Genomic DNA, 25,010 nt, shown 5'->3' with positions numbered 1-25,010 from the left:
TCCTCAGAGTGAAAAGATTCCCTCTGCAGAAGCACCTGCAGGATGTGCTGCAATTTATTTAGACGTCTCATATTGGTTCAGAGGAACCATCCCGTTCCATTGGCTCATCATTTACATTCACAATGGACATCTGGTGCTGGCAAAATGAAGCATTAAACTTGTTTGTGTTGTCAAATTAAAAAGGAAAGAGAAAATGGTTTAAAGTTCTGTGAGATTCTGTAACATTTAATTACTGTTCCAACTGAAGCCCAATCAAAAAAAAATATGCTTTTGCAGGAAAACGGGTGCAAAAACTAAGCTTCTACATACAAAATGCCACTCGTCCATCATTTGAACACATAAAGCTTCAATGCAGCTTAAATAAAAGCAACCCAACCAACAGATAGAGACTACTTACTATGGTTCCCAGAGAGCTTTATAAATAACCTCAATATAGCTTTTGGAACATTCATTTCCACCAGAGTCCTTTGAGGAGCCATTATCCCTTCTGTACAGATCAAGGAAACATAAGTAAATCGAATGCTGCGCATCATTAAATATCTTTGCAAATGTCTGCACTGTCAATAGATTGCTATATGTCAGAAAAATTAGCCATATTCTGAATTCCAAGGGAAAAGCATAAACTTGAAAAGCTTTAGATTCCAATGCATATTAGGGGTAATATTTTCTGGCTTAATATTATGCAGCCTAGAGAACCCTAATGTAACTGTTCAAAATGCAGAGTGCTCCTATTTCATATCACACACCCACTACCAATTCAGATAATGATTTACGTTTCTTATCTAAAATGCTTTCTTTCATTGAATTTTTCTTTCAGTGACTTTGAACATCACTAGGTAGGCAGTAAAAATGCTGTTCTTTTCTCTACAAATCTTCCAGCACCCAGGCAGAACAAATTCCAGCTCATTGGTGATGCCCCAGACATACACTTTTCCTAGGACGAAAGGGTATTTCTGTCTCTCTTTAAGTCCTGCATTCACTGAGGAACAAGGATGATTAAAGCAGAGCTAAGAAAAAAGAATTTTCCCCAATAGAAATGTTCAATAAATATCAGTGATGGATTGACTGATTGAAGTGGGCTAGTGTCCCATAACTTGATTGCTCTGAATCCCATTTTTGCCCACTGCATTCACCTTAGACCCAATATTCCCTGAACATTCTTGGGAACATGCAGGCAAGGCTTACATTAGGGGCAGCCAGAGGAAACTGGGCTGAGTGCCTGAAACTTAAACGGATATCAAAACAGGGAAAGGAGCAGTTTCTACTTAAGGAATAACTAATAGGATTAGAACCTCTCACCCTGAAAAGACAGAGACAGAGATCAGACATTTTTGAAGTCATGAGGGTTTGAACAGGACAAACCCAGAATCACTGACCAACAGATCTCACAATATCAGTGGTATATTTACTGAATGCTTACCATGTGCATAGCACTGTACTAAGCATTTCGGAGACTACAGTACAACAGAGTTGCTACACACATTCCCTGCTTAGAGAGGATGAGTCATTCATTGAAGCTTGAAGATGGTAGATTTAAAACTTAAAAATACCACTTCTTCACCCAGCAAGTGATATTTTTAAGCCCTTCTGTGTGTCAAGCACTGTGCTAGGTACTGGGGTAGATACAATCAGATTATAACTATGTCCTGTCTCTCAGGGAATTCACAGTGTAAGGGGAAGGAAGAGCGGGTATTTAAATCCTATTTTCAAGATGAGGAAAATGAGGAACAGAGAAATGATTTACCAAAGGTTATGCAGTAAGCAAGTGGAGGAGTTGGGATTAGTGTACACTGTTTCCCAGAATGTCCCAAATGTTTCTAGGATAAAAGAAGTGGGATAGAATTTTGTGCTTCTGCTTTCTTCCCTGCAATTATGTTTTTGAAGCAGTTTTAAGCAGACTGATTCAGCAGTGACTTTGCCATTTTACAGACAGACCAGTGATCTGACATGAAGGGCATTGCTGTTGGTCCTTAAGGCCTTGACTTTGCCCCCTATTCTATGGTCAACTGACTGTTTTAAGCCACCCTTCTGAAAGTAACTCAGTTCTCCCAAAACTATGCATCTCCAACATTTGAACAGATTCACTGCAAATTGAACATTATCCCAAACCCCCACCAATTAGCTTGGACTGACAGTGACTGGTAACATATTGAAGCAAGAGGGGCAGTTGTAGTTTCCTGTGAAGGAACAAGGGATTTACATCTGTAGCTGCCATTAGCATTAATGGGAGTTATGCATTTACCTTCTCTACAGTGGGAGGAGAGACTGGCTGCATGATGAATGCAGATAATATTACCTGATATAAAGAATGGCTCATATTAGCTACAATTTATCTACTTAAGAAGCACATTTGCTCAAAAGCCTTAATGCTCTAAGAATATCAGCCATATCAGGTAATGTCACTAGTGATAAACTCCTGCTGTTAAAATAAATGCAGTGTTCTGTTCTTCTTCCACTTATTTTTAATGTAGGATCCTAAGGACTCGTTCGACAGTGGGAGACTATCGGAGCAAAGTCTCTAGCTTACACATTATCACTGACTAAGCAAGTAGTATGACTACAGCATATCACACAAAATTACAAGCAGGGCTAAAGCTACAAGGATGTAACAAGGGTTTTGGGGTTTTTTTCCAATAAAAAACCCATGTTTTGAATCTTTTTAACACATTATCAATGGCTAAAATTTCAATATCAAGCCAGGTGCTCGGTGGCTCCAAGCCACAGTTCTGCAAATAGTATAGGAGAGGGTGAGACTACTGACCTCACAATGCTCTCTCTCTCTCTCTATGGCCTGTCCCTAAGGGCTAAACACACCCCTTAATGCACACATTAAAGAAATAGCAAGGTCTAGTGGAAAGAGCAAGTGACTGGAAATCATGGGATCTAAGTTCTAATACCCTCTCCACCGCTTGTCTCTTGAACAGAGTGGCTTAAATAATCAACAGATGGAACAAAAAAAAAAAATGACTTCCTCCTCCTCACTCCCATCCTCTCCCCTCCAGCAAGAGGAATCTCTATTGACAGGAAGTAACAGCCTCACCTGATCTGGATGTTAAAAGCCAATCAAGAGAGAATATTTTCTCTGGGAAGAATATATTGTCCAAACTTCATAGACTGATATTAGCTGTCTATTTGCCAATAAATCTTGCCACAACAAATTGAATTTAGAGGATATTATATGGCAAACTTCATAGATTGATATTAGCCATCTATTTGCCAATAAATCTTTCCACAACAAATTAAATTTAGAGTGTATTAAATGGTTTACATCATCCCCTTTCATGGCTACATCTGCAGTCCTTTTTAAATGTTCCTTTTTTGGACTCCCTCCAAAGGTTCATTCATAGCTGATTTTTCTTCTTCTACATATCCAAGTAGGAAAAGGCTCTCTTGTTTGTCTTTTTTTTAAATCAAGTACTACAGGGTTATTGCTATAGATGCATATATCAGATCAAAGAGAAACACGTTTGGTATATAAACCCAAAGCTCCCTTAGGCTGGGACATGGTGCACCTAGGCCCACTGAGGCCTGTTATAACAGCAGACTCTCCCTTGAGTAGGGGACAGAAGAGGAGCGGAGAGGAGAAGATAAGTTTTACCTTATCACCTACAGTAAGTCACTTCAAAGAGATGAATTTAGAAGTCCTGCATTCATAATAGGAACTTTTGAAACTGACACCATTATTGGAAAACATGGGGTTCATATAAGCTAATCAGGTTAGACACGATCCATATTGATCCTCTCCGATAGCCCCTGTCTGCCAGGAGAACACTTTGTCTATTGCAACAAAGCTATAAATTGAGTACTTAAAGGAGTGGAAGGAAAGCATAGGAAGTTGTTTAGACCAATATTTCAGTAGATTAGTGATGGGCTTGATTGAGATGGTGGTAAAGAGGGCAACCATCCCCCTGCTCCTCCGAGCATCTCATGGCCACTGACGGTGTCGGTATTGAGTTGAAAAGGCTATTGGTCAGGCCCAATTAATGTAGTTCCTTTGGACTCACAAAAACTCCTGCAATAGCTTCTTCCATAACTACAAGCACAGGTCTGTTGAAATGTTGAAAATTTATGACAAGATGATCGCAATCCTGAGTTCAACTGAAATCATTTCTTGAAGACAAAATAAGATTTGGAGTATCCTGATGGATTTGAAGCTGCCAGGAGAGTACTTTTAACTTCAGATTGATCATTTCCTATTCTCCCAACCAGTCACCAGTTCCATCCTACTTCATACTTCCTTCATACTTCAAGATATTCTTCTTTCCCCAGCCCCATATCAGGGGTTTGTCTAAACTCCCGAAGTCCTAAGACACTGTTCTCAGCACCATCTTTAACATCTCATTTAAACTATTTCATATCTTCAGTCAATTGTATTTATTGACCACTTACTGTGTGCAAAGCACTGTATTAAGTGGTTGGGAGAGTACAATATAACAATATGACAGAGTTGGTAGATACATTCCCTGCCCACAGTGAACATATGGTCTAGAGGGGGAGATGGACATTTATATAAATAAATTATGGATATGTACATAAGTGCTGTGAGACTGAGAGAAGGGTGAATTAATCAATTTATCAATCAGGGGTGTTGATTGAGTGCTTACTATATGCAGAACACTCTACTAAGCACTTGGGAGAGAACAATACAACATAATTAATGGACATATTCCCTGCCCATAATGAGCTTACAGTCTAGAGAGGAGTTTACAGCCTAGAGAATAAAGGGAGCAAATCTGAGTTCAAGGGTGACACAGAAGAGAATGGGAGAAGAGGAAGTGAGGGCTCTTGGGAAGGGAAGATCTCCTAGAGATGATATGCCTTCAATAAGGCTTTGAAGGTGAGGAGAGTAGTTATCAATTATGAAGAGGGAGGGCGTTCCAGGCCTGAGGCAGGAGGTGGATGAGGGGTTGGTGGTGAGATAGTTGAGATCAAGATACGGTGAGTAGGTTGTGGGGGTTGGGTTGCAGTGGCAGAACAGTGAGATAAGGAAAAATATCTAAGGAAAAAGGAGACTGATGATATATGGTCATCTTCAGAATTTGTCCAACATCATGTCCCTTGTTACCACATCCTTGTGGGTTAAGGTTCCCACCTGAATAAATCCAGCATGTAGAAAGAGCTAGGCCTTCTGGCAGGTGTAAATTTAACTCCTCTCCAGAAAAAAAGAGCTATATGTGATCCTAGAGCATGTGTTTTTGTTACAGCTGGGGATCAGTCATATTTATTGAACACTTACTGTGTGCAGAACACTGTGATAAACACTTGGGAGAGTGCACTATAATACGTTCCTTGCCCACATAACTTTTCTATGATTTCAACTCGACCTGAAAAAAGCTAATGTGTATAATGTTTTAAGAAATGTAAGGGTATGTGAGTCCATTCTAAACTAAAGTAATGATTCCCTAGACGATCCCAAGAAAATTGTTTTCCATTCTACCTTTCCCGTTTCCCTTGCCTGGAAAATGACGGTAATGAAGGCTGACACCAGGTGATGTTTGCAAAGCCCTTAGAAATTGTAGTACAGAAAAGGGTATGTAAATTTATTGTATAGCTTTACAGCATTTCAAAGACCAAGTGAAATGATTGCCATTACTCTGAGCTTTAGAAATTGGCAGCGCCCTCATTAGGATTAAATTCAAGAGACAAAAAAGTACTTTTGCAACTTGATAGACGACAGACAATAGAACAATGAAGCACACTGATCCTCACTGGCTCAATTCAAGCTTCTCTTATTTACTGAACGTTTAGAAAACCGTAAAGATAAAATAGATGGCCCGAGGGCTATTCCTAAATTGCTTGCAGAACCGATACATTTCTTTATTTCTATTGGGTAACAAGACAACTTGCTTTTTTACAGAGAATGTCCCCTCGGTCCTTATTGACAAAACTCGGGGCCTTTCACTTAGCTGAGAAGAGGCTACTTACTTTGCTCTCTGATCTTTGCCCGAAATGCATGAGATTGTGCACTATTCTTCTTGGAAAGGATGGTCTGTGCCCTGTGCATCCAAGCTCATTATTGCACAGCATATTATTTCAAAATAATTGAAAGGGAAATATTTGAGCATATCAAAATAATTTTTCTAATGTTTAAAGTCTTATGGAAAGGGAAAACACTGATTTGATTGTTTTTCAGTCTAATAAAATCTCACTGGAGCTAGATTTCATCATCCTTTTTTGAGCTGACCCCAAGCTCAGCCAGCTTCAGATGGTATGTGCCGGATAAACAACTGCCTCAGTGAAGGGGTGACATTGCATTAGGGCCAGTGGCAATTTTTAAAGTGTTTAAGAATCCCATCTTGTCAGAGGCAGTATGAGTGTTCAGGGGGACCCTGGAGGAAAATGCACTGTGACCCTGGGGCAATTGGAATGGTGAGGAGTCCTCCCAGAGAAATGTTCTAGGCATAGGGGGTCTAATGGGCTCCCACATGGCAAGAAGAAGCAGTGAGGCTCAGTGGAAAGAGCACGGGCATGGGAGTCAGAGGACCTGGGTTGTAATCTTGACTCTGCCACTTGTCAGCTGTGTGACTTTGGGCAAGTCACTTAACTCCTCTGTGCCTCAGTTACCTAATCTGTAAAATGGAGATTAAGACTGTGAGCCCTATGTGGGACAACCTGATTACCTTGTATCTACCCCAGTGCTTACAACAGTGCTAGGCACATAGTAAGCACTTAACAAATTCCAACATTATTATTATTATTATTACTATTATTAACCATCTACATTTGGGATTAGTTTTTCTCAGAAATTTATTAATAACTTCGGGTCTTTAAAAATCTCAGGTAAAGGAAATTAAGATTATAAATCAGTATATTATGGCAGTAGTGAGCTGTGAAAATGTAATTGTGTATTTTTATATCACTAGTAGTCAAGGTTCGATGGTCTAATGATTATTTTTATAACTGGAACATGTGAGCCTCTTATTTCACCTCATGGGCAGAAGTCTCATAAACAAGAGCTAGGTGAGCAGATGGCAGGATTCCAGAAAATGCTGCAGTATTGATATGCTCAACCGTACAATTTAGCAAAAAGCATTTCAGTTGTAAAAAGTGAGTCCCCTCCTGAACAAAAACCTGTTTTCTGTGTTTTAATAAACACTGCAAGGAAATTCTAAGTGCTGCCAATAAGCATCATCGGTGGCCCTAGGGATGCTCAAGAACCCCTAATTGGGGCCATTGTGTAGCCGGTGACAAGTTCCTAACACCTAATAGGTAGTCCAGCTAATCATGAAAAACAACTCCCACCTCACAAACCACTGCAACCCTGACTATTCATACCAAGTGCAAATGTTAATTCATGCACTGCTTGTGCTAAATGGGTCTCATTATCTACTGAAGGAATCTACTGAAGGCATGCTGTCAATCCTGCAGATTAGGTTCAGCAAAGTGAAACTGAATTGCACGCCTTTTCAACTAATTGCAGAATTCTGCTTGACTTGGCTTTCGGAGTGGTCAGAATGACAAGCATGGCCTGCATGCAACTCTGCCAATCAATATATGCAGCCCACTGCACCCTGAGAAACTGATGGGCCTACTAAAACAGTAGATAGATCAAAGAATGTAATGAACTGCACATCACTGGGTGCCTTTAGGAACATCATCAACCAGCAAAAACCTAGATCCAATTAACAGTGGAAAGAGCCCCGGTCTGAGAGTCAGAAGGCTTTGGGTTCTAATTTGCCACTTGTCTACTGTGTGATCTTGGGCAAGTCATTCCACTTCTCTGTGCTGCAGTTACCTCATCTGTAAAATGGGTATATAAACTGTGAGCCCCATTTGGGGCAGAGACTGTGTCCAACCCGATTACCTTTTATCTACCCCAGTACTTAGTACAGTGCCTGACACATAGTAAGCACTTAACAAATGCCACAATTATTATACCAAAATGGGTCTCCCAAGATGTTTCAGTAAAGAAAATGCCTAAAAACTCTGCTTCTTGCCTTACTTTCACCAATCTTGAGTCCTGCCCAGCCTTCTGTATATCATTTGCTGCATTCTTCAGTAACACATTAACTCTTCCTTCTATATCATTAGATGAGATGAGAACATAAGACCACCAGTAATGTTATATTCAGTCAGAACAAGAATCCAACCAGCCCTAATTCTATGTCTGACAGTGGCAACAAGGATGCCTGGTTGGTCGTCCTTGGTAGTCATCCTTGTTGTGCCAAGGTTATGGAGGTACTGTTTGACATCTCTAATATTTTTTTAATAAGCTATCAAGAAGTAATCAGGTACTTACTTAATCCTCTCAAGCCTTCTGATGTCACTCTTCCTTCTAGCATCCATTTTTTTTCCCTTCTAATGCCATGCACTCTGTCTTCCTACATTTGAGATTTCCACACATAGGAAAAGATGTGCTGTCCTCACACATCCAGCACTATCCAAATGTATGTGAGCCCAACCTTCTTGACTGATCTAGCTTTGAGCCTTATCCAAACAAGCTTGTTTGTCAGAAGAACATTTCCAGTCAGTCAATCATATTTACTGAGCACTTACTGTGTGCAGAACACTATGAAGCATTTGGGAAAGTTTAGAACATCAGAGTTGGTGGATACATTTCCTGCCTATCAGGAGCTTACAGTCTAATTCTGCCATTGTGTTCCAGCCATATGCACTTATAGTTAAGCCACATCATTACAATTTCCCTTGAAAACCAAACACTGCCATTTTGGGACAGGGATTATCACATTTATTTTGGGCCTATTAGAAAATTTTTAAATGTGGGAGACAATAAATCTGATTTATTTTGACCCAGGACATATACTGCTAGTTATGGAACACCACATTTTGCTAAGGTGGAAAGCCTATTTCCAGTGCCCGAAGAAAGCATTTGGAATATAAAGCTTAGTCCGTAATGTTGTCCAGTTTTGAGTAGTGTTCATGCTTAATATGCTCTTTTCTGAGAATACACTACATGTGAGCAGCATTACTGATCAAGACTACCTCATAGTGCAAGTATTTAATAGTCTCATTCCTAGCAGAGTATTACACAGGGGGAAGTAGTCATAAATTATAGGCATATTACAAAAAACACATTAAAATCTGTGCTTTGTCTAAAGCCAACTTATTAACTTCAGGCCGCAGTCCTGACTACCAATATAAATTGGTGCCAAAGAGGCCTGTGAAAAAGGTAAGGGAGGAAGGGAAGGAACAGAAATACAACTGGAAACACTGGAGTCAAGCTCAGGAACAGAAGAACACTACAGCAACAGGAAGGAAAATCAAAACCCCTGTAAATTGTAATGAAAAAGTCTTGAAATGCAATATCATAAGGTCATTCATAAGAAAATATCTGTAGCATATTTGCAACCTCTGCTAGCAGGAAATTCATGAATAACATTAGAGATATTTACATGATCCACTGTTCTCTTGTACACTGTTTGCCTAATGTAATGAGATCTGGATTACTTGAGCAAAATGCAGATTTTAGGGTTGTAAGACCTGAATCTGATTATACATGATTTTTGAAAAAAGCAAGTCTTACATATACAATAAGGTGCATCATTATTGACATCTCACTACATTAGTATTACAGGTCATTGTGATTGAATCAGTGACTCGCATATGAACATTTCCTGCTACAGCTTCCCTTATCTTCAGATGTATGTTTGCATACAGGTCAAAACCTCAAAAATTTTAATTTAATTCGAACTATTCAGATTTTATTATGTGAAATTGTAGGTAAGAAGTAGCACCTCTGAAGATAATGAGGGAAAAAAAGAAAACATTTCCTCTCCTCACTGAAATCCAAGCAAAAATTATTGTCTCAAATCTTTATGAAACTTCTCTTCTTTTTTCTAATTTCCATCCAATTCGCTTCCTTTCTGAGCCTTAAAATTAGACATTTGCATTTATAGTCACACATAAAAAATTATTAAACCTGTGACATTTATATCTTCTTTTTTTTTTATCTTTCATCAGTGCATAGGTTTGCAGAAATTAACCTTTGGCAAACAATGGGGGAAAAGTCTCTCCTATTAATACCTAAGTTTCTGAACCAGTGAGATGGCTTGGAAATTTAATATGTCAGGACTGATACCCTTTAAGGTTTACCAGTAACCAGTGGATTTTCTGGATTTTGTCAGCTGGGACATTTCCCTATAGGAATCTCCTTCCTGTTGTTTTCTCCCAGTCTGAGTGTGTATTATCTCATATTTTTATTGAACAGTGTCATGAACTGGCTGTGGAAGTCAACTGCTATCCTTTTGTCTAATTCATTAGATTACTTACTACAAGCCATTTAATCTTGCAGTGGGTCAGCTTCTTCTGATGTCATGATTTAAAAACAACGGGTCAAGTAGTTTGGAAATACTCTGATTTCATCATCTTTATTCATTCTTTGAGGAAACGTATCTAGGCTAGTCATCTCCTCTTATGAATCAGTGGTAGTTATTGAGTGCCTAAAGTGTACAGTAAATTACCAGCGCTTAGAACAGTGCTCGGCACATAGTAAGCGCTTAACAAATACCACCATTATTATTATCAATAGGCACATAAATCCTGTGGATGTGAGGATGGGGTGAATAAAGGGTTCAAGTTCAAAGTGCAAGGGTGACACGGAAGGAAGAGTGGGTAGGGGAAATAAGGGCTTGGTCAGTGATAGCCAGTGAAGACAGCGTGGCTCAGTGGAAAGAGCACGGGCTTTGGAGTCAGAGGTCATGGGTTCGAATTCCGGCTCGGCCACTTGTCAGCTGGGTGACTTTGGGCAGGTCACTTCACTTCTCGGTGCCTCAGTTACCTCATCTGTAAAATGGGGATTAAGACTGTGAGCCCCACGTGGGACAACCTGATTCCCCTGTGTCTATCCCAGCGCTTAGAACAGTGCTCTGCACATAGTAAGCGCTTAACAAATACCAACATTATTATTATAGCCTCTTGGAGGAGAAGTGATTTTAATAAGGTTCTGAAGGTCGTGAGAGTGATCATCTGTCAGATATGAAGTGGGAGGGAGTTGCAGGGCATAGGCAGGGCATGAATGAGGGGTCAGCTACAAGATAAATGAGCACAGTGGTATAATTTCATTGACTAAAAATAACGGCTCCTGGAAAATAGTGGGTGAAAATTGTTCTACTTACCCGAGCCTAAGACAGTGAGACTGGAAATGGAAATGGATCCCCACCTTGTCTCATCCATTTCAGAATATCCCCAAACCAGAGATTTGGCTTTTCTAATCTTCAGTGACTTTTTTATGCTTAAAATCCAATACTGCTTAAGGATCTTTGCATGAGTAGAGTTAATCCATTATCATCATGACATTTAATTAAGGACCCTAATAATAATAATTGTAGTATTTAAGTGCCTACTATGTGCCAAGCACTGTACTAAGCTCTGGGGTAGTTAATCAGGGTGGACATAGTCCCTGTCCCACGTGAGGCTTTCAGTCTAACGGAGAGGGAAGCAGCCTGGTGCAGTGGATAGAGCATGGCCGTGGGAGCCAGAAGATCATGCATTCTAATCATGGCTCTGCCACTCTCTGCTGTGTGGCCTTGGGCAAATCACTTCACTACTCTGTGCCTCAGTTATATCATCTTTAAAATGGGGATTGAGACTGTGAGCCCCACATGGGACAAGGAATGTGTCCAACATGATTTGCTTGTATCCATCCCAGCACTTAGTATAGTGCTTGGCCCATAGTAAGCGCTTGACAAATACCACACTCATTATTATTCTTACAAGAATTAATCCCCATTTTACAGATGAATTTGAGGCAGAGAAATTAAGTGTTACCCAAGGTCACACAACAGGAAAGGAAGCAGGCAGGATTAGAAACCAGGTCTCTTGACTCCTAGGACTCCTATTAGGCCATGGAATTCCTCTGGGAGATTTGTTATTTTAAATGTTTAAAAATCACTCATATTCACACATGGACTTAGAAGAAATGAGTCTTTACAAGGTGAATGGTAAATCCCACTATCCTAAGTTGTAATGTGGGCAGAATTCATTTTGCCAACATTGTACACTGTCACTTCCAGTTTATAGCAAGTATTTAAAATAAGAATGTGAGATAAATTTCAGTGTATAAGCTTCCATGAACATTAAGGAGGTGAATATTAACTTCATTGGCACTAGAACCATTCTGAGAGATTTAGCTTATAATCAGCTGAGTCTGCCTATCTGACCAGGTAGCAAAAATTCATTCTAGGAGTTTCCTGCACACTTAGCAGCTTCTTGTCTTGAAATGAGTTTGGCTTGAATCCATCACTTGAATACAACTTTGGGTCTAAAAAGAAGATTTTAATGAAAATAAAACTTTGGCCAAATAATCAAGTTTGGGAAATGGCTTTTGGACCTTCTAGAATATTTCCCAGAATACTCTCCATATAAAGCAGCAGAGTTTTCCATGTTTTTGCCTGGACTAGAGAGAAGGAGTTTACACTGAAATCTTGAATTTGATACTGGCTGGGTTTACCAGCTTTATTTTTCTTTATATGTCCTTTGCTGTTTTCTATTTATAACTCTCTTGTCTTTTACAGTTAAAAATGGATTTGAATTGCTGATTTTGAAGGAGTTTTCTTCACAGCCATCACACAGGTCTTTCAAGCACCTTTTGGTGCCACTGTGAGAGACAGAATCCTAAAAGCTGGATGGATCACTGTTAGCCCCTGAATGTTGAGGCTTCGGTTCTTTTGTAAATCTCTTAAGAACACTCATAGTAATATTTGACACTCTCCTGATTAGAAGTGTTAGATCTTGGGAGATGATCCTAACTCTCAATAACTGTAATTTGGCTGATGAGCCACCCAGAACACCCTTTAGAGTTTACCTCTTAGTTGTCAGGTAATATGCCTTTTGTTTCTTTTGCGTCTCCCAAGCACTTATAAAGTATACTGCACTCAATAAGCATTTAAAGAATACCATTCCTTCTTACAAATGTGAGGGGAAGAAATGTAAAATTCTCTGCATTGGTTGATGTTTGCCGCTGAGATACCTTGAACACGAAAGGGCTGAGTAATCAGAGGGCAGTGTACAGAAAGAATAAGTTAACAGCACAAATAAAGTAACTGGGGTATTTTAAAATACTATGTCCCAAGAACTTGCTAGATTCACTACTATCAGATTATACACAGTCTCTGTAACAAAATCAGCCAGCCAATCATGGCCAAGGAGTAAAGTGAAATAGACTCAAAACTTTCTTTTAGCTTTGTTGCGTACTTCTAGATGAGGACAGTGAGCAAAAATAATGTTATCTGAAACTAGAAACTTAAAGCCCAAGCTGGCCCATTTTACCCTGATAGCAGTCTGAAACAGAAAACTTCCCTTCTTTCACCATGCAAGTGGCAAGAAATGAGTAACCTCTTTTTCGTATTATTGGCACTTCCCTTTCCCTTAAAGGGAGAAAATACTTTGATCAGAGGAATGTAGGAGCTCTGAGGAAATAACTCTGCTGTTCTCTGACAGTTTACCCAGCATCAGAAGGGGAACTGGAGAGCCATTGTGGAAAGGCATAATTTGGGAAAGGAAGTAATAACCAGCAAAACCACAAGGAAAATACTGATAGGCATTCAGGGAATTGGACAAAAGCCAAAGCCTGGTGCCCCAGCTCTATCTCACGTGGGTGAGGGGAGATCCTCTAAGGTGTCCTGTCCTTCTCCTTCCACTGTATAACTGAGGAAAAAGAGCTTCTTTCTGGGTTTATCCACAGTTCCTCATAATAGCAATATTAGTTAAGTGCCTGCTATGTGCCAAGCACTGTGTTAAATGCTGAGGTAACTATGATCAAGAAGTTGAGGGTTTACAGTGTGCTGAGCACTGTACTAGATACTTGAATACATTACAGTCAGATCAGACACAGTCTCTGTCCCACATGGGGCTCAAAAGCCTAAGTCAGGGAGAAAGCACAGATGTTTAATTCCCATTTAACAGATAAGAAAACTGAGGTTCAGAGAAGTTAAGTGACTTGCCCAAAGTCACATAGTAGGCAAGCAGAGGAGTCAAGTTTAGTTAGACCCTGGTCTCCCAAGCCTGCACTCTATCCACTAGAGCATGATGCCTTTCAGTGACATAAAAGGCTAAGTGTTTAGCTTCAGGAACAAGGGAGAGTGAACTTAGGTGTGATGAGACTTTTTATTCACTTCTCCAAGGCTTAATGTGGGTTATAAAATATCAGATCTGGTCATTTTTTGTTTGTTTTGTTATTTTGGCTCAGGTGCCTATTTTGGTAACTAAGAGATGATAAGACTGAGAAATATGCCCTGAGCTAATATGGGAATGATGATTCAGTTTCTCTTGTAGACCTATTAAAGTCCAGCACTTATTGCAATTTTCCCTCCAGGAATAACCCAGTGAATGATAATTGGCTGTTTCCTTTCCTTTCCTTTTGAGGTAGTGAGCACTACTACCTCAAAACTGAGACAATCAGGAGACAATAGACAATAATTACAATTTCAAATGAGTATATTTTTTAAAGAAATCAATCTTTTAAAAGACCTGTCAGTTTATATCACAACCATTAAATGAATAAACATGAGGGAATTTCACACTAGTCCCCTATCACTTAAGGGGATTTTGGTGTCTCATTAGTCAGATTCATAAGTGTCTATTGTCAAGTACTGATAGGGTGTTAGGCATTACTTTTTAAACTGGGGGAGTGTCACCTGACTGAAGTGAGAACATTCCTATCTACATGAGAGAAATGAACAGTGATTCATCTGTCACCACCTTTCCTTAGCTCTTCAGGAAAATCTAATTCCATCTCTGTGATTTATCTAAATTGCTGGGAAAATGGTTAAATGAATAAAGCACTTGGGTGCATTAAATGATGTCGGTGGCATGGTATGATGTGCTTTATGTTCTACCTTTAGAAAAACTACTGAGAAAATGAGAGAGAAAATACCAAGCCTTTAAAATAGACTTCAGGTCATACCATTAATATGCTGCAACTCACCACTATTCCCCTTTCAGATTCTTCAGAGAGGAAAAATTTTCTTATGCTTATTTCATGCATCAAAAATGTCATTCCATAACAATGGTATCAATGCAAGTAATAACATCCTTTTCTCCTTTCCATTAGTCAGTGGAGTGATCATCATCATCAAAGTGATACTGCATTATTGTAGTAAAAATACAGTGCATTTTGAGTTTAAAAAATAGCCCATATGGCTTAGCAATCAGTGGTATTTATTTAGCACTTACTATGTGCAGAACACTGTACTAAGTGCTTGGGAAAGTACAGTACAACAGAATTTGTGGATTCCCTGCCCACAGCAAGTTTACAGTCTAGAGGGGTTTAGTGGTCCCAATCATTTTGGACCACCCTGAGAATCTTTGAGTCTGTGCTTCTTTAATTTTAACAGTCATAGCTGCCAGCAGCCAAGCAAGTTGGTTTGGTTTGTAAGTTGGTTTGGTTTGTACCTACTTTAGGAAACACCTACAAATAGAAAGTTGCACAGGAAGATATGTCATTGCAGCCCTGTGAATAAGATCCTTGCATGGAATGTGTGTGTATTTTATTGTTGTATTGCTCTCTCTCAAGGGCTTAGTACAGTGTTCTACACACAGTGAATGTTCATTAAATATGATTGACTGAGTCTTAAAGTGTGAACAAGATCCTCAGTCTGGGAAGCATATGAAGGGAGAGGGAAAGAGCAGAGCTGTCAGCATCGCTGGACAATCAATCAACGGTATGTGTTGAGCATTTACTCTGTGCTGAGCACTGTACTAAAGCACTTAGGAGAGTACAAGTGTTGACAGACTCAGTCCTTTCATTTGAGCAGCTTACAGTCTAGTTGAGAAGAGAGTCATTAAAATGTTTCAGGTAGGGGATGCAAATGGAGAAAATTTTTTCTTAGGGGGTGAGAGTTTATTGAATGTGGGGACCACTACAGTTTGGGATTGGCAGCTGGAAGACATTCTGGGATGGGGGGAACAGTATGGGTGAAGGGATGAAGATGTGAGAGGCTGGAGCCAGTTGGTGTCCCTCCCTGCATAACATCCCACCTCTTCTTGAGCATGTACGTTTGTCTTCCTGCCCCTTGAGCCAGGACTGGTTCTGATGTCTGCTGGAGTCTGGACTGGGCCCTCAGTCCCCACATGCTTGTTCTCCCAATTAATCGGTCAGTCAATCAATCATATTTATTGAGCACTTACTGTGTGCAGAGCACTGTATTCAGTGCTTGGGAGAATAATAATAATAATAATAATAATGGTATTTGTTAAGCACTTACTATGTGCAGAGTACTGTTCTAAGCGCTGGGGCAGGTACAGGATAATCAGATTTTCCCATGTGGGGCTTACATTTTTTATTCCCCATTTTTGCAGATGAGGTAACTGAGGCACAGAGAAGTGATTTGCCCAAGGTCACACAGCAGACAAGTGGAAGAGCCGGAATTAGACTGACTCCCAAGCCCAGACTCTTTCCACTAAGTCGCGCTGCTTCTCTAACAATATAACAGTAAGCAGATACATTCTCTGCCCACCTTGAGCTTACAGTCTTGAGGGGGCGACCGATGTTAATATAAATAAATGAATTACTGATATGTATCTAAGTGTGTGGGGCTGGCTGGGAAGTTGAATGAAGGGGGCAAGTAAGGGCGATGCAGAAGGGAGTGGGAGAAGAGGAGAGGAGAACCCCACTGGGGCCTCGCAGTTCTGAGTCCATACCCCTGAAGCCACTGGGGTGCTGTTGTTCTGGGTGGGGGACCCTGCCCCCCTGAAGGCACAGGAAACTCTGCCAGCCAGGGCTGGAGAGGCTGTACTGACTACCTTGCAGACTGACTGCTGGACAGGACCTGTTAGGTCAGGAGTTACTCAAAGCCACTTTGTAATGCTCCACATTGGGCAGGTCTGACTCCAACCTGTGCTTTAGCAGCTTAGTGAGAGGGAGCAACAGGTCTCAGCTTGGGAGCTGGTAAGGATACTTTACATAGCCTACTGATTCTCTGTTGGTCCATCTTTCTCTAGCTGATCATGTCAGGGCCTACACGAGGGTCTGCATCCTCTTTCTTTTCACATTAGAAGAGTGTTCTGCAAATAGTAAGCACTCAATAAATACCATTGATTGATTGGAGTCACAGAACTGAACTGGGGTCTTGGCAAAAATACTTTTTCAAAGCACCCCATTGTTCCTACACATGATTCCCTGTTTCTGTTGCCAAACAATCTAATATTCCATTTCCTTCAACTTTGAATGAAATTATTTTCATGTAAACAAACACTAGAACTGAGCTAACTAAGAACTTCCCTGAACCTGAAACTGGGCATAAAGTACTGACAGGGACCTCCAACATGTACAGATTTATAATAATAATAATATAATATAATAATAATAATGGTGTATTTCTTACATGTTTACATGTTTGTTATATGCCAGGCACTGTCCTCAGCACTGGGATCAATACAAGCAAATCAGGCTGGACACAGAACCTGTCCTGCCTGGAATTCATAGTCTGAATTCCCATTAGACAGTTGAGGTAACTGGGGCACAGAAAAGTAAAGTGATTTGCCTAAGGTCACATAGCAGACGATTGGCAGAGCCAGGATTAAAAACCAGATCATTATCCCAGCCCTGTGCTCTAGGCCACGCTTGTTTATCATTGGCCACTTTAGAGTATCATGTTTGACTCCTAAACAAAAATTATACATCTAAAACTTTGTCAGCAATGGACTGCAGGGTATATATGTTTTAGTCTTCCCTTTATATGACATCTTCAAACAAAATATCTAGGGTGTTTGAAGCCAGTTCTAATCACGATTTGGGATTGATGTTCCATAAGAAGGGTCTATGTAAATAATGGAAGTGTCAAGTAATGGAACACAGAGATTTTTTTCTCTGGACTCAACAGAAACCTCTGATATACCTCTTTAGAGTAGAAGTAAGGACATAGGAGAGGAGAGTCAAACTTTCTTCCACATGTCACTTCTGCTTCCAGAAAACCTTTTCTGCCCTTTCAGTGAGGCAGAAGCTATTGTAATAGCCTCTAGCACTCTCACATTCTGTTGGCACCGTCCAAGAGAAGAGGAGAAAAATGAGACCTTCATTATGCTTTGAGGAATCCACATTTAGTCATTGTATTCAAGTAGATGGACACTGCCTAAGATAGTTTTTCAATTTTATGTTGGTACAAAGAGAAATCATGAAGTAGGCCAAAATTCTGTGGAATGAATTGGAACACTGGAGCATTTTCCCAAAGAGAAAACTCTCACTCACTCTCTCTCTCTTTCTCTCTCTCTCTCTCTCATTTAACCTGGATTTGCCTGTTTTGCCTGAAAAGAGCAATACCAATTTAGTACTGTCAGAAACAGCGAAAACCTTTAAGTCTCAGCCAAATTTCAGTTGGATTTCTTAGGCTTTTTAAGATCCTGGGTAAACCCATTATAGATGCAAACCTTAGCAAAATTTAAGGAATGCAAAAATGTACATAATTCTATTCACCTGGCTTTCGATGAAGTGTAATAAAAGGATAGACTGAAAAGGTCATAGCTGATAATTTTGCAAGTAAAAACAAAATGTCAACTAAATTGCAAATTGAGTCAGCGTAGGACAGTGACTAATTTGGATTCTACAAAAAGGCAGAATCAGAAATTTATAGTGGGGAAACAAGGAGTTTTTAGAAGTATTGCAGAAACAGTGCTTCTTCAAAAACAACTTCCATCTTCAGAAGGAGGAGCTCACAGAGAGTAGTTTTAAAGAGATTTATCTCTGGCCATCCAGTAAGTCAAGTAGAACTGGGAATAGAATGTTTTTTATAGCTTCTTGTCTAAAATAGCCTCTTATATACTCCTTCCCAGCACTTAGTACAGTGCTCTGTACATAGTAAGTGCTTGATAAATACTATTACTACATTGTCTTTCATCCATGAGATAGAAGTTGCCAGGTACCCATTATATATGGGATTATCTCTTGAATATTTTAAGAAAATGGGATAGGGCAGTGAGGGGACCCATACTTGGCCTATATTTGAGTGAAATAGGAGTGGAAGATAGATAGGGCCAGACTATGGCTAGTGTCTTTCTTATATTCTCAAAACTGAAACATGGCACCCTTACGTAAAACAATTCTAAAGAGTAAGGCAAGATAGAGTCTAATGATCTGTAAGTACTGACAATTAATTAACTTCAAACGGCTTTTGTCTTTGGACTCTATTGCCAGCATGAAATGCCGTAGGAACTGATCCTTAGAAAAAGTCTAGGCCCACATTTCCATAGTGAGAGAATAAGCCAAAATCAATAATTGTTTTGTCTTTCATTTTCTTACTAGCCTTATATCCCAAGAAGGCCCTTTCTCATTTGATGATCTGGAATATTGAGACAGCATAGAAAAAGGCAAGTCAATGTGGATATCCAGTGTCATTACTGGAGGACAGATCTCATCCTGTGGTTCTTTATGGAAACATAGCCCAGAAAGGTTGCCCTATTTTTAAACAAGAGTAGCAGTACCCTTGGTGCATAATATTAAGTGTATGTGACATGGAATATATGACAGATATTCAAAAACAAAAACTATTCCACATTGACCTTCCAAAATAAACACAGTTTTAACTTCAAATTGTACTTTATCAAAGAATTATACACTCCTGCACATAATAGATACTTTGAGCTTGGTGTCATAATTTGTCATAATAAAGAGCTTTCCTCTACAGAGCCCTTGTATGAGTCTTCATCCAAGACATTTTTGCTGAAGAAGGAAAGCATTCTATTTTCATTCCTATCTATAGTACATTTTAAATTCAGCCAGAAGAGTTATATGAGTCAGTCTACCTCAGACTGTATCAGTCTCAAGGAAGCTAGTCCAGAAAAAGGGGAAAAGGAGACGGGTGTGGGAACGAGTACCAGAGATAACTATCAGGTCCTCAGGGCCTATGAGCCTGGCAGGAGAGACCAGCTCACAAAAGCATTTTTTGACAGATGTATCATCAGCATAACATTATCATCTCCCATTCCCCAATTTAAATCTCATAACATTCAAGAATTAAAAGCATATCAATTAAAAAGTGGCTAGCAAGTGTTTATTCCCCGCAGTTCTCAGCTATTGTTACAAAACTGATTATTGAAAATGTAAATATCTTCACATGGAGTTGCAAAATCTTGGCCAAGAAGGATGGTCCAGGATGGGATGATATAGAGGGGAGGGAAGACATGTGCCCAGTGATTGTGTTATTTATGCTAACCTCACCCTCCTGGAAGAAAATTACCTTGGAGCTAGATATACATTTATCTAGCTGAGGGTCGGGGGTGCACACATTATTAAGAAGAGAGTGTTGCTAACAGGTTTCCAGTTGCTAACATGTCAGTTTCCAGTGAAGAGAATGCCAGCCAAGCAGACTGTCAATCCAGTGAATGACCAGGAATATTGAAATTACAGGGATCCTTTGGAGAATCATTGGTCTTTGCATTTCCTGTATCTTTGTTGTGCTGAAAGTTTGTGGCTCTAAATGGCCAGAAGAAACTGAGCCAGTCAGTCGCATTTATTGAGTACTTAGTGTGTGCAGACCACAAGGTTGACAAAGAAGGGAGTGAGAGGAGAAGAAGAAATGAGGGCTTAGTTGGGAAAAGCCTCTTTAAGGAGTTATGCTTTCAAGGTGGGGACATAGTTCTTCTGTCAGATTATGGTACTTGGATTATGTGGTAGCAATTTGAATGGAGAGGAAAGGATGGATTTTAGTGATATTGTGAAGGTTACTTTTTTTAAAGTGGCATTTGTTAAGTGTTTACTATTTGCCAGGCCCTGTAATCAGCTCTGGGATAGATACAAACTAATCAGGTTGGACACAATCCCTGTCCCATATGGGACTCACAGTCTTAATCCCCATTTTACAGTTGAGGCAATTGAGGCCCAGAAAAGTGCAGTGAATTGCCCAAGGTCACAAAACAGACAAGTGTTGAAGTTGGGGTTAGAACGCAGTTCCTTCTGACTCAGGCCTGTTTTCTAGCCACTAGGCCATGCTGCTTCTCATTATGTTGAAGATTGAATTTAATCAATCAGTGGTATGTATTGAGAACTTACTGTGTGTGCAGAACACTGTACAAACCACTTGGGAGACTACAGTACAACTGATCTATTCCCTGCCCAGAAAGAGCTTACAGTCTAGGAGGAGACAGACATTAACATAAATTATGGATCTTTATGAATACATGACATAGGGTGCACATGTGACCATTAAGGCAGTAAGGGTCCCACAGTCCTGACAACTTTTCACACAGAAAGATTCTCTCGTTGTGCAGACATGTCGTTTGCAATTTCTGGAACTATTTTCGCATCTGCTTCTTTTTCTCATGATCCTTATGAAATTTTTGCTCCAAACACCATTCTCTCCAGGTCCCTCCAAGTTTTCGGCTGGCATGCACATCTGAGACCTTGTTTTACTTTAATCCTCAAAATGTTTCCTTTGTTCTCTTTGCTTTGGTTTGCCCTATTTCAGCTCACCATAAAGCAGCTGCTTATGTGACCCTTCACGTGCAGTTGTGGTGTGGTGAGCATAGCTTCAAACCTTAGGAAAATGGCTTCATAGTGATCTTAGTCCACCATTTGATCTTGGAAATAGCCCATAAAGGATTGCACAGTCAGATGGGGGAGATACTTGGGCATCTGTCTCACAGCCATAGAGAACACTGGACAGCGTACAGCTCTACAGACCTTTAGTTTGGTCTCGTGCCTTATAACATACTACCACCACATTCTGTCTCCCAAAGAAGTGCTAATGTTCTGAAGTATAGTTTTTATTTTCTTGGTTATTACTGCACTGTTGATCCTTGTGCTACCTTGGTTACAGTAATCTTTGACTGAATCTAGCTCTATGTTGCCAGTATAGATTTGTGGTTTTATCTATCACTTCCCTGGTACAGTCTGATGTCTTTCCCTCACCTTTCTTTAGATTTATTGTCAGCTCATATTGCCTGGCTGATTCAGTAACATCATTAACAGGAATTTACATGTCTTCCCCGGGTATGTGCCTCTCAGTCATGGACCTCTGCATAGAGCAATTCATCATCATCATCATCAGTGGTATTTATTTAGCACTTACTGGGTGCAGAGCACTGAACTAAGCGCTTGGGAGAGTACAATGCAGAAGAGTTGATAGTGCTCCCTGCCCACAACAAGCTTACAGTCTAGAGTCAAGAAACAGTTTGTGAAGTGGATAGAGCACGGGTCTGGGAATCAGAAGGTTGTGGCTTCTAATCCCGGCTTTGCCATATGTCTGCTGTGTGACCTTAAGTAAGTCAATTCACTTCTCTGTGCCTCTGTTACCGCATCTGAAAAATTGGGAATGTGACTGTGAGCCCCATGTGGGACAGGGACTGTGTCCAACCCAATTTGCTTGTACCTGCCCCAGCGTTTAGCACAATGCCTGACATATATAAGTGCTTAACAAATACAAATATTATTATTATTAGAGTTCTTGAATGAATGACTGTCCCCAGGGCTTTGGATAATCCTCTAGATCTGTGAAACTGGAGGAGTTTACCATATATGCTGAAACATATTCTAAGCCTGCATCAAAGTGCATCTTCGAGGGTGGCTGCATAGAATAATTGAACAGGACTGAATATATTAACTTATCTCTGCTTTACCCCACTGGCAATGGGGAAAGGGTTGGCAATGCTGGTTCACAGCCCCGTGCTCTAATGAAGTAGTCTCAGGATCTTAATGAACTTTCAGCAACCAAATTTGCTAAGTGATTTCTACAGTCCAGATCCACTGATGACATCAAATGCATTAGTAAAAGTGCATGAAAACCACATAGAAGTTTTAATGCAGCTCTCTGTATTTCTCCTTTATCGGACGTGCTGCAAAGCTCATGTCTACTTTTACACTCTGTAATAGGAAATCAGATTGTGATTCTGGGAGGGAACATTCCAGATGGTGATATTCTTCAGTTGTTGATCCAGAAGCACTTTTTTAACGACATTTGTTTAGCATTTTGTTTGTGCCAAGTTTAGTTTTAAATGCTGGGATAGACACAAGTTAATCAGACCAGATAGAGTCCTTGTCCCACATGGGGCTCACAGTCTAAGTAGAAGGGAGAACAGGTGTTCTGGCCAGGATCTTTTTGGCAGAGGAGACTAATGAGATGCCTTAGTACCTGTCACAATATTATTTCTCGCTTTTCTTCTTGAAAATAGTAATGTTGGTGGCATTTCCTCAGTGTGTGGCATCTCCTCAGTGTTCCAAGTGCTGAAGAACAGCTTGTGTAAGGTTTTAAGCAAGATGTCCCTTTCATGCTCTTAGATCGCAACAGGTTATGCCACCAGATACACCATTTTTCAATGCTTCTGCTCTCCAGAATTCCCTCCTTGTCTGTGGTGATGCTGGAGCAGCTTTCACTCACCAAAGACTCTGAGTTGGCATGAACAGGACTTGAAAAATACATACAATTTTCTGGTTTGGTGGTAGTCTACATAGCACTGTATTTTTTCTGCTTTGGCATCCTATCTGTTGCATTTGTTCTTTTACCTGACTTCCAAGGGATAGCCAGGTTTCTGTAGCCTCATTCGTCATGAGTCCTGGGGTGCTGTTGATGTAGTGGAGATGTCTCACTAGAGGTAGATTGTTCATCTCAGAGTGATTTGCACTGAACCATTTTTGATAATTGAATCTGCCCCAACATCTTGACAGGTACCTGGGGACATTATCATGGAGAAATACCTATTTGTTATTTCTATAGGGGACTGTGATTTGAGTTCTATTCCAACAGGGCTGTTGTGATAATGTCAGAAAGCTTCTTGTGGATTTCTTATTGAAGCCTAGCTGTTTGGAGTTTCTAAAAACTATGTTTTAGGAAAATGATTCGGGCAGCAGAGTGAAATATGGACTGGAGGAGAGGGGAGAGACAGAAGGCAGGGAGGTCAGTGAGGAAGCTGATAAAATAATACAGGTGGGATATGACATATGTTTGGACCATCATGGTGGCAGTTTAGTGACATTTCTTGGCAACAAGCAGCAATTCCTTATCTTTGGTTTCCAAGCTGTGGGAAAACTTCCACTTGTATATCCTATCCCACTACTTAGAATAGTATTCTGCACACAGTTAAGTGCTAATAAATATTAGTACTATTGCTACTACCACACCCCAGGACCAGCACCAGCTGAGTGCAGAGTCAAAAGATAAGCCCTGTCTCTCTCTGGGGATCACTTGCCCCCTCCCAATTATTCTGATGACTCCTCCTCTTGGCCTCTTCCTAACGTAATTAGGCCATTGAGGGGTTGGTGTGGGAGGCTTTGAGCAACATTTTAATTGCCAAAGCAGCCACTTTACCGAGGCCTGGAATTGGGGAGGAGCAGAGAATCGGGGAGGTCTTCAGTTTCAATTGGCCAAATTTCTAAAAGATGGGGCCCGAGCTAACTGCACCACAGAGTTTGGTTCCAGGAATGCTGGAGGACAGCGGTAAGGGGCCAGCAGGGTCTCTGACAGCAATAGGTGGAAGAGATATAGGTGGGAGAGATCAGGGAGCAAGGCTTGGATCAGAGGCTGGATTTGAGCTTCTCCACCCAACCGGTGGTTCCTGAATCTCCCTCTGGATCTGCCAGATGATGGCAAGGATCACCTAACCTAACTCGTGTGGGAAATGTAATTGCTGAGGGCTTTTATTTTTCTTGGCTACCCTGCAAGTTTATATCTGGTGGGCTGAAAATGAATTATTTTTTTTTTTGGTATTTGTTAAGAACTTACTATGTGCAGATCACTGTTTTAAGCACTGGGGTAGATACAGGGCAATCAGGTTGTCCCTCAAGAGGCTCACAGTCTTAATCCCCATTTTACAGATGAGGTAACTGAGGCACAGAGAAGTTAAGTGACTTGCCCACAGTCACACAGCTGACAAGTGGCAGAGCCGGGTTTCAAACCCATGACCTCTGACTCCCAAGCCCGGGCTCTTTCCACTGAGCCATGCTGCTTCTCATATTATTATTAACACTACTACTAATAATGATTATATTGTATTTAAGTACTATGTGGTACACACAGTACTAAGTTCTGGAGTAAGATGCAAGGTGATGAGATGAGACTCAGTCCATGTCCCTGATGGAGCTCACAATCTAGGGGGAAGGGAGAACATGCATTTAGTCCCCGTTTTAC

The sequence above is a fragment of the Ornithorhynchus anatinus genome, chromosome 17 (assembly GCF_004115215.2).
Source record: "Ornithorhynchus anatinus isolate Pmale09 chromosome 17, mOrnAna1.pri.v4, whole genome shotgun sequence".
NCBI classification, from domain to species: Eukaryota; Metazoa; Chordata; class Mammalia; order Monotremata; family Ornithorhynchidae; genus Ornithorhynchus; species Ornithorhynchus anatinus.
The sequence above is the reverse complement of the archived record's forward strand: the minus strand, read 5'-3'. Positions refer to the sequence as shown.